The 10,873-nt window shown below is 35.0% G+C and overlaps 1 long non-coding RNA gene across 1 annotated transcript; it reads left to right on the top strand.

The window, feature by feature from the left end:
- LOC107624047 lies at window positions 1–10,442 on the top strand. The gene is made up of 5 exons (XR_002354946.1): window positions 1–391; window positions 559–707; window positions 866–970; window positions 7,341–7,774; window positions 10,387–10,442. It is a non-coding gene; the product is annotated as an uncharacterized LOC107624047 (long non-coding RNA).

The raw sequence follows: 10,873 nt of genomic DNA, 5'->3' as shown, positions 1-10,873 counted from the left end.
ACAGACTCGTTCGAGAAGAGAGAGTGCCGCGAGCCAGGGACGACGCGAGGAAGAAGAGGAGTCGTCGCACCCAGCCGCTGTGTAGCTCGCCATCACCGGCGTCTCACCGCCATCGCTATGGAGACCGAACGTCGTCGATCTTCCTGCCGCAACCTTGGAGTCCGCCCCGTCATTGAGGAAGACAGAGATGAGGGAGGAGCTGTGAATGCGCCGTGGTGGTTGCCGTCGCCACTGCCTAGGTTCCTGTGGTCCAAGTCGCCATTGATGGAGAAGACGCCACTGAGGAGCAGAGCCTCTATTTCGCGTCAGTCACGACGGAGCTACTATGGATGTTGCTATCTTGCTGCCACTGAAGGTCCATAGCCGCCAATCCACGCCGCTGCTGAAGATGGTAAGCCAAACTGTCGTCCTTGTTGCTGGAGAAGACCACCGGAGTTGCTGTTCTGGCTCTGGTCTATTACTTTATTTGATTCTATTCTATTTACACACTTCCTTTGTCACTGCCATCCTTGTTAACGATTTAACTTTTTAGTACATTCCCTGTCCTGAATTTTCCAGAGTTGTGTTTGCTCTTGCTTCCTATTCGATTCAAATCCTTTGTCCTGTTGCAACCATCGGCGCTGCCTTAAGAAAATGAGACTGTTATTATTCCGGTTAGTGCTCCTGCTGCCGCCGCTTCCTCGTTCTGTTATTATTGTCTAATTGAGGTAAAGCATTCTGGCTCTTGCTTCAATTTGAGTTAGCATGGAGTTTACAGAATTTTTACTATTATCCTATTTGAATTCACCGTTTCTAATTGCTGCCGTGACCACCTCATGATGCTGCTGGTTCTGTTTGAAAATGGATGCTACTTCTGGAATCCCAGATCGGAGAGGAGAGGAGGCGTTTAACTTTGTCATTGTTGCTGCCATGGAAATAGATGCTGGAAACTGCTAATGGAGCAGCTGCGTTTAGTGATTTTGACATTGAGGTAGGGGGTTTAAAACGGTTTCAATTTAAGAATGCCTACAAGGTTTATTGAATAACTGCAAATAGATTTAATAGCTGTGAGTAATTGATTGATTATGTAATTATTGAATTGTGGCTGAAATTGTGATTGGAATGGTTGAGATTTTGATTTGGAATTGTTGATTTGTGATATTGAATGATTATGTGGATTGGGAATTGCTTGATGACTAATTGTTGAGAATTTCTGAATTTTAATGGGTTATGTGGGATTTGTTACCGTTGAGTTGTTATTTGGTATATTGTAATGTTAATGAACTTGGTTGGTGGCTGATTTGGAATTGGTTTTGAGGGGTTTTGAAGGGTTGGATTTTGAATACTAAATAGATTGCTGAAAAACTGATTTTTGAAATAAAAAGGTGACTTTGGAAGTGAATTAGTTATTCAACGATCATCGAAATGATATAAGAGCAAAGGCTGAGTAAATTATAATAAAAGTTGTTGTTGGGACTCAATTTTGAGAAGTTTGAATTAATTATAGAACTAGTTATGATTTTTCAAAGTTAAAATGTAAAACTTGATTTTCTGCATTATTTTTAAAGGAAGCCGGAAACTTTGAAAAACTATAACTATTTCTGTGATTATCGGAATTGCGTGGAACCAAGTTTGGATTGAGCTTGGGGATATAGGGAACTGGACTGCTGAATTTGAGACTTTTTCACTAAGTTTATGATTTATGGTGAATTTGTGAATCATGGATGTCAAAACTGGTTTTTCTGCAGAACGTTTAACGCAGCAGCAACTTGATTCCTCTATTGGAAATTCTTCAGTTTGACCTTTGAAATGGAACCAATTTTAAATAAAACTTTATTCCTATTATTTTAATGCCGTAAAATTTCAGAACAATTAGACCTGTAGTTTAAAAGATATGAATTTTTGAAGGATGATGCTTTATGCAGAAAAAGCCAGATTCTGTTTCCTTAAATTAGTAACTTTGGGAGTTTATAACTTTTGATCCTGGATAGATATTGAGATGCAACCAATTGGAGGTGAAAATTAAGTATGTTTAGTATATGTGATTTAAATTTCAGGATTTTCCATGTTTTAATAAGTGAGTTATGGGACTTGGAAGAGGTTGTGTTCAATGATTTGTAAAACAGAATTCTGCAGAAAATTACCTAACTTCCAAGCTATGTAACTCCTTAATTAAAAATGGTATGACCCTGGAACCAATTGAGATAGAAATTTGGATGAGTTATGTTTAACCACATTAATTTTGAAGGTGGTTGGATTTAATTTGGATTTTATATGAAATTTCAAATGTTGTATGGTACTGCTGTCTTTTGGATTTAAAATACTGCAGAACAGTCACGGTTTTGCTTATATTCCTAAAGCTAGAGACAATGAAAAATTATGATTTTTAATTTAATAGAAAGTTTAATCCGAGACGGTCGCATGGATTTAAAGTTTGCGTAATTCCAAATTCATTTGATATTTTAAAAACAAAATGGAAATCAGGCTGCCAGGTTGTGTTGGTAATTATTTTGGATATGGAATTTAAGAAATAGATTTTCTATTATCAAATGTTTTTGAGAATATATTTCTGTGGCAAATGCTGAAAGAGGCTGATGAACTGTTGAGAAAGAAGGAACCCGTAAGGGTGGATAAGTCCTATTTTTAAAGGAGATTATGTCCAAATTTTTATAAAAAATATAAGGACTTAATCAAAATAAATATTCAAGGCTTATTTAATAATAATAACTTCAATAATTCTTTTAAGAAAAGAATATTTGGTTTATGAGATTGTTGGTAGGGGCGTGGGTCTAGTCCCGCTTGCTCAGTGCGTAAACTATTATGCAGGGATGGTGATTTTGTCCCGCCTGCAGTGAGGGCGGTGGTTTAATTCCGCTTGCGTGTTCCGGGCAAGGATGGTGGTTTAATTCCCGCTTGTCTATGGAACCTACGGATAAGGATGGTGGTCTAATCCCGCTTATCCGAGTCGGGTCTGGCAACATAACCGACGCGTGAGCTCATGGCCAGTAGGACAGGCATGCATCATATGCATCTATGTGACATTGTTTGGGTGTGTATATTGTAATTGGTTTGCCTAAGTGAATAATTCTGTTAACTGCTAATTGCTATACTTGATATAATTGCTCTTGATTGTGTTTGAACCTCATTACTTGTGTTTGTAACTGATTGGCTGGATTGTGGTGAATTGGGTGCTGGTTGAATTGCTTGGGCCTGAGGCCGTGATTGAATTGTGTTTGAGGTTTAGTAAGTATGAAAGATTGAGCAGGTTCAGCATACACTTAATGAACCTATGCTTGGAACAGATTAGTCATTCATACGGTCTAGGAAAACTTTTAAGATTTTTATAAAGGAAAATATGGGTTTAGAATTTTGGATAATTAACTGATGCTTTATAAGATTTTGGATTTTTGAATGTTATGCGGTTGGTTTTCAAAATAAAAGGTTGACACGGCGAGTAAAGATCACTGCAAATGAAAACAGTTTTCTTTTAAATACTTTTGAGTGAAATTAACTATTTGCATTTTATTCTTTACTTTCACGGCATTCTCGACCTCTACTGAGAACATGTGGTTTGGTTCTCACCCCCAAATTTTCCACCCTTTCAGCGACAGGTTTGAAGATGCAATTTGAAGCTGCGAGCGATCAGTAGGCTTTCTTTATGGTTTTAATTGCTTTCATAGAGTCCCCTCACTATTGTCCTTTGAGATTTTATTTTACATAGAGGGGTAGGTTTAGTATATTGTATTTGAGTTTTATTTGGTCTCTTTTGTTTAAGAATTATTATCAATAATATTTATGTGATTATTATTATTTGTGAATGTTTGAATTATGACTTTAATGAATAAAAAACAAAATTTTCTGGAATTTTCTTAAAACTGAAACGCGAACTCGATACAAAGGCTCGATAATTAAGTAGTCAATACTAGAGAAGGTTACGTAATGTTCTTTCTAGTGGAAATACCCTGACTTAAGCAAGGTATTTTGCTGGACGGGACGTTACAATATGGTATCAGAGCAGTCTTTCCTGTAGAGCCTTGGGAGTGGACTGACTATGCTTCATTGCATACTCTGAGTGTCTGTCATGCTTTATAGCTTGTTCTGATGACAAGAGTTTGTGTTTTATATGCATGACTGTCTGATGATTAACGCTATTAGTTTACCTTTGCATACCTCATGGTATCATGTTTGGCCAACTTAATACTAATGATTTATGTATATGGGAACACTAATGGGTTATCATAGACGAAATAGAAGTGATAGGTTAATGCGAATCACGAGGTTTTGGGGACGTTAGAAACTAAGTTCTAGAGATTAGTTCCGTTTCGACGTATAATCTTTATTCGTGCTTGACGTTTTCTCTTTCCTTATCAATTGCATTGAAGTCTCTAGTTCTTGATCTCTTTCTTGGAATGTGTCTTCTATATTTTCTCATATCTCGTCATTCATATATATCCTTGCTTGATTATGTTCCTAATTGTTGCTTGAATCGTTTGAAACATTTATCCTATACCTTACCAACTCTATGCTGCTTGCTTTGAACTTGGATTTATTTCGGTGCAACATATCATTTCTTGAAATTTCCTTCTTGAGTACTTGTTTCAGATTCTCTTCGAAAAAAATTTCAATTTAAATCTTTTTTTACTTGGCTGTATCGACAACCCTTGCTTAAATTTTGATGGGATTGTTTTTAATTCAGCCTAGACTTTCTTACATAAACTTTGAAACTTCTTTATGTAGTTTAATCTTGTTTATCTGTGATATACTACTTATCTTTTATTGATTTATAGAAAATTTTATTTCAGAATCTATTCTTTAAATAGAAACTGATTTTCTTCCAACTTTATTATACTTTTATAGCTATTCTTACCTAATTATGTATTTAAGTATCCTCCAAGATTTTTAAAGAAAATATTTTGCCCTTAACACCAAACAAGCTTTAATTTACAAACCATGCATGATTTGCTTGATCTGAAATTAAAATCGGTATAACGTATTATTTATACTAAGTTTAGTACTTTTGAAAACTGTTGGGATTAAATATTTTCCTTTGAAAAAGATAAACTAATTCCTTCTGTTTCAAGTTGAAATTGTTCTACATTGCTGTACTATCTTTTCTATTACTGTTCATATCAAAACTCTTTAATTCAAAATCCTTTCTTAAGCTTTCAATTTAATTCTCCTTCCGGTATATTTCATTGTTTATATATATCCTTGTTGTTTGATAATCTCACGTATTCCTTTAAATCCTTGTGAAATACCATCTTTGTCCAACTGTGAACTTGAGTATTCTTCCAATTTCTCGCATAAACCTTTCGTGCCGTTTGTCTTTCTCTTCTCAAGTTTCGTATTCCTTATATGCGGTAGTTCTTAGGGACAAGATTTGTGCATACGGAAAGTGAATCTGGTCAGTATACGAAGTTATAAGGAGTTGTGGAGTTTTGAAGCGACAAGAGGAAGTTATCATGCTTTGTTAAGAGTTCTGAACGAACATTGTGTCTATTTAATTTTAGATTTTGAAATTTGGTTTGCATCACCTAATATATTCTCTTCTATGTTTATGTTATATGGTTTTCTTGGTATCTTTAAAATATTCGAAAGGGGATGTGAATATGAATCTTTTCTCCATCTTATATCAATTTTCGAGGGCGAAAATTTTTGTAAGTTGGATAGAATGTAACATCCCGCATTTTTGAAAATCTAATTATAAATAAATTATGATTTTATCTTATTAAGTTTAAACTTTATAATTTTAGAAATTATTTTGTTAGAGATAATTAAATAAGATTTGAGATAGTTTTATTTCGAATCAATTAATATTTTTAAGTAATCTAATTATAATGGAATATTTTGTATAATTTTAGTAATTGAAAAATAATAAAGAATTGTACAATTTAATTTAAGTAACTTTTATCCTGAAAAAGTTACGATTTATTTTACTAATTTGATATCTTATTTTATGAATTAATTAATTAAGAGTAATTAAATTAGTTTTATTCATATTTGAAGTTTAAGTTAATTAATATTCTTATGTAATTTTTATAATTGGTTATCTCATATGCTTTGGAAATAAAATTTAGTAATGGAAGTGTTATATATTTAATTTAAGTAATTTCTATTATGAATGAATTATGGTTTATTTTATTAGTTTGAACTTTTAGAGATTAATTTATTAGGAATGATTAAATGGATTTTTATAAATACTTTAAGTTTAAGTAATTTTATTATAATTAGATATTTTGTAAATTGAAATTAAAGTTTCGGTGATAGAAAAATAATAAAAAGTTATATCATTTAATTTAACTAATTAGTATTGAGTTTAAACTGTATTTTATAAAAATGTGATTAATATGTTTATTTTATAATGTAAATTAGAAATAATTGATTGAACTTAGCAATATGTTGATAAATAATGTTCCTAAATATTTTTAATAGAGTATATTTGATTCTAAAATTACTCTATCTTTCAATTTTATCAAAATATCTATTCATATCTATCTATATTCCTTTATAAAATCCCTAATTTCTAACCCCAATTTTCAAATTGAATCAGAAACCCTAATTACCAAATTGATTGAGAAACCCTAACCCTAGCCCCCTCACCACAGCCGCACCTACCCCCATTCACGCCTTCAGTGCAACAATTTCAGAAACGGGAAATTAGAGAGGGAGAGTAAGGGAACGGAGAAGAGAAGAGAGGAAGCGGGACTTGTCGCCGTCACTGCCACCGCCCTGGAACACGCCGCCGACGCCGTTGCAGAGAGAAGCGGACGAAGTACCATCGTGCTCCTTGCCGCTGCTGTCGAACAGACCCGTTCGAGAGGAGAGAGTGCCGCGAGCCGGGGACGACGCGAGGAAGAAGAGGAGTCGTCGCACCCAGCCGCTGTGTAGCTCGCCATCACCGGCGTCTTACCGCCATCGCTATGGAGACCGAACGTCGTCGATCTTCCTGCCGCATCCTTGGAGTCCGCCCCGTCATTGAGGAAGACAGAGATGAGGGAGGAGCTGCGAACGCGCCGTGGTGGTTGCCGTCGCCACTGCCTAGGTTCCTGTGGTCCAAGTCGCCATTGATGGAGAAGACGCCACCGAGGAGCAGAGCCTCTATTTCGCGTCAGTCACGACGGAGCTACTATGGATGTTGCTATCTTGCTGCCACTGAAGGTCCATAGCCGCCAATCCACGCTGCTGCTGAAGATGGTAAGCCAAACTGTCGTCCTTGTTGCTGGAGAAGACCACCGGAGTTGCTGTTCTGGCTCTGGTCTATTACTTTATTTGATTCTGTTCCATTTACACACTTCCTTTGTCACTGCCATCCTTGTTAACGATTTAACTTTTTAGTACATTCCTTGTCCTGAATTTTCCAGAGTTGTGTTTGCTCTTGCTTCCTATTCGATTCAAATCCTTTGTCCTGTTGCAACCATCGGCGCTACCTTAAGAAAATGAGACTGCTATTATTCCGGTTAATGCTCCTGCTGCCGCCGTTTCCTCGTTCTGTTATTATTGTCTAATTGAGGTAAGGCATTCTGGCTCTTGCTTCAATTTGAGTTAGCATGGAGTTTACAGAATTTTTACTATTATCCTATTTGAATTCACCGTTTCTGATTGCTGCCATGACCGCTGCCATGACCACCTCACGATGCTACTGGTTCTGTTTGAAAATGGATGCTACTTCTGGAATCCCAGATCGGAGAGGAGAGGAGGCGTTTAACTTTGTCATTGTTGCTGCCATGGAAATAGATGCTGGAAACTGCTAATGGAGCAGCTGCGTTTAGTGATTTTTGCGAGTTTCGACATTGAGGTAGGGAGTTTAAAACGATTTCAATTTAAGAATGCCTACAAGGTTTATTGAATAACTGCAAATAGATTTAATAGCTGTGAGTAATTGATTGATTATGTAATTATTGAATTGTGGCTGAAATTGTAATTAGAATGGTTGAGATTGTGATTTGGAATTGTTGATTTGTGATATTGATTGATTATGTGGATTGGGAATTGCTTGATGACTAATTGTTGATAATTTCTGAATTTTAATGGGTTATGTTGGATTTGTTGCCGTTGAGTTGTTATTTGGTATATTGTAATGTTAATGAACTTGGTTGGTGGTTGATTTGAAATTGGTTTTGAGGGGTTTTGAAGGGTTGGATTTTGAATACTAAATAGATTGCTGAAAAACTGATTTTTGAAATAAAAAGGTGACTTTGGAAGTGAATTAGTTATTCAACGATAATCGAAATGATATAAGAGCAAAGGCTGAGTAAAGTATAATAAAAGTTGTTGTTGGGACTCAATTTTGAGAAGTTTGAATTAATTATAGAACTAGTTATGATTTTTCAAAGTTAAAATGTAAAACTTGATTTTCTGCATTATTTTTAAAGGAAGCCGGAAACTTTGAAAAATTATAACTATTTCTGTGATTATCGGAATTGTGTGGAACCAAGTTTGGATTGAGCTTGGGGATATAGGGAACTGGACTGCTGAATTTGAGACTTTTTCACTAAATTTATGATTTATGGTGAATTTTTGAATCATGGATGTCAAAACTGGTTTTTCTGCAGAACGTTTAACGCAGCAGCAACTTGATTCCTCTATTGGAAATTCTGCAGTTTGAATTTTAAAATGAAACCAATTTTAAATAAAACTTTATTTCTATTATTTTAATGCCGTAAAATATCAGAACAATTGGACCTGTAGTTTTAAAGATATGAATTTTTGAAAGATGATGCATTATGCAGAAAAAGCCAGATTCTGTTTCCTTAAATTAGTAACTTTGGGAGTTTATAACTTTTGATCCTGGATAGATATTGAGATGCAACCAATTGGAGGTGAAAATTAAGTATGTTTAGTATATGTGATTTAAATTTTAGGATTTTCCATGTTTTAATAAGTGAGTTATGAGACTTGGAAGAGGTTGTGTTCAATGATTTGTAAAACAGAATTCTGCAGAAAATTACCTAACTTCCAAGCTACGTAACTCCTTCATTAAAAATGGTATGACCCTGGAACCAATTGAGAAATAAATTTGGATGAGTTATGTTTAACCACATTAATTTTGAAGGTGGTTGGATATAATTTTGATTTTATATGAAATTTCAAATGTTGTATGGTGCTGTTGTCTTTTGGATTTAAAATACTGCAGAACAGTCACGGTTTTGCTTATATTTCCGAAGCTAGAGACAACGAAAAATTATGATTTTTGATTTAATATAAAGTTTAATCCGAGACGGTCGCATGGATTTAAAGTTTGCATAATTCCAAATTCATTTGATATTTTAAAAACAAAATGGAAATCAGGCTGGCAAGTTGTGTTGGTAATTATTTTGGATATGGAATTTAAGAAATAGATTTTCTATTATCAAATGTTTTTGAGAATATATTGCTGTGGCAAATACGGAAAGAGGCTGATGAACTGTTGAGAAAGAAGGAACCCGTAAGGGTGGATAAGTCCTATTTTTAAAGGAGATTATGTCCAAATTTTTATAAAAAATATAAGGACTTAATCAAAATAAATATTCAAGGCTTATTTAATAATAATAACTTCAATAATTCTTTTAAGAAAAGAATATTTGGTTTATGAGATTGTTGGTAGGGGCGTGGGTCTAGGCGCTTGCTCAGTGCGTAAACTATTATGCAGGGATGGTGGTTTTGTCCCGCCTGCAGTGAGGACGGTGGTTTAATCCCGCTTGCGTGTTCCGGGCAAGGATGGTGGTTTAATTCCCGCTTGTCTATGGAACCTACGGATAAGGATGGTGGTCTAATCCCGCTTATCCGAGTCGGGTCTGGCAACATAACCGACGCGTGAGCTCATGGCCAGTAGGACAGGCATGCATCATATGCATCTATGTGACATTGTTTGGGTGTGTATATTGTAATTGGTTTGCCTAAGTGAATAATTCTGTTAACTGCTAATTGCTATACTTGATATAATTGCTCTTGATTGTGTTTGAACCTCATTACTTGTGTTTGTAACTGATTGGCTGGATTGTGGTGAATTGGGTGCTGGTTGAATTGCTTGGGCCTGAGGCCGTGATTGGATTGTGTTTGAGGTTTAGTAAGTATGAAAGATTGAGCTGGTTCAGCATACACTTAATGAACCTATGCTTGGAACAGATTAGTCATTCATACGATCTAGGAAAACTTTTAAGATTTTTATAAAGGAAAATATGGGTTTAGAATTTTGGATAATTAACTGATGCTTTATAAGATTTTGGATTTTTGAATGTTATGCGGTTGGTTTTCAAAATAAAAGGTTGACACGGCGAGTAAAGATCACTGCAAATGAAAGTAGTTTTCTTTTAAATACTTTTGAGTGAAATTAACTATTTGCGTTTTATTCTTTACTTTCACGGCATTCTCGACCTCTACTGAGAACATGTGGTTTGGTTCTCACCCCCAAATTTTCCACCCTTTCAGCGACAGGTTTGAAGACGCAATTTGAAGCTGCGAGCGATCAGTAGGCTTTCTTTATGGTTTTAATTGCTTTCATAGAGTCTCCTCGCTATTGTCCTTTGAGATTTTATTTTACATAGAGGGGTAGGTTTAGTATATTGTATTTGAGTTTTATTTGGTCTCTTTTGTATAAGAATTATTATCAATAATATTTATGTGATTATTATTATTTGTAAATGTTTGAATTATGACTTTAATGAATAAAAAACAAAATTTTCTGGAATTTTCTTAAAACTGAAACGCGAACTCGATACAAAGGCTCGATAATTAAGTAGTCAATACTAGAGAAGGTTACGTAATGTTCTTTCTAGTGGAAATACCCTGACTTAAGCAAGGTATTTTGCTGGACGGGACGTTACAAAGATGTTACTGAAGAGCAAGTTGCTAAGTACCTTGGAGCAATCATGAAGCTAAACGCCAAGTAATTTGGTAATGAGACTTGGGAGAATGA

The sequence above is a fragment of the Arachis ipaensis genome, chromosome B10, assembly GCF_000816755.2.
Source record: "Arachis ipaensis cultivar K30076 chromosome B10, Araip1.1, whole genome shotgun sequence".
NCBI classification, from domain to species: domain Eukaryota; kingdom Viridiplantae; phylum Streptophyta; class Magnoliopsida; order Fabales; family Fabaceae; genus Arachis; species Arachis ipaensis.
This window is presented reverse-complemented; position numbering and strand designations above follow the sequence as displayed.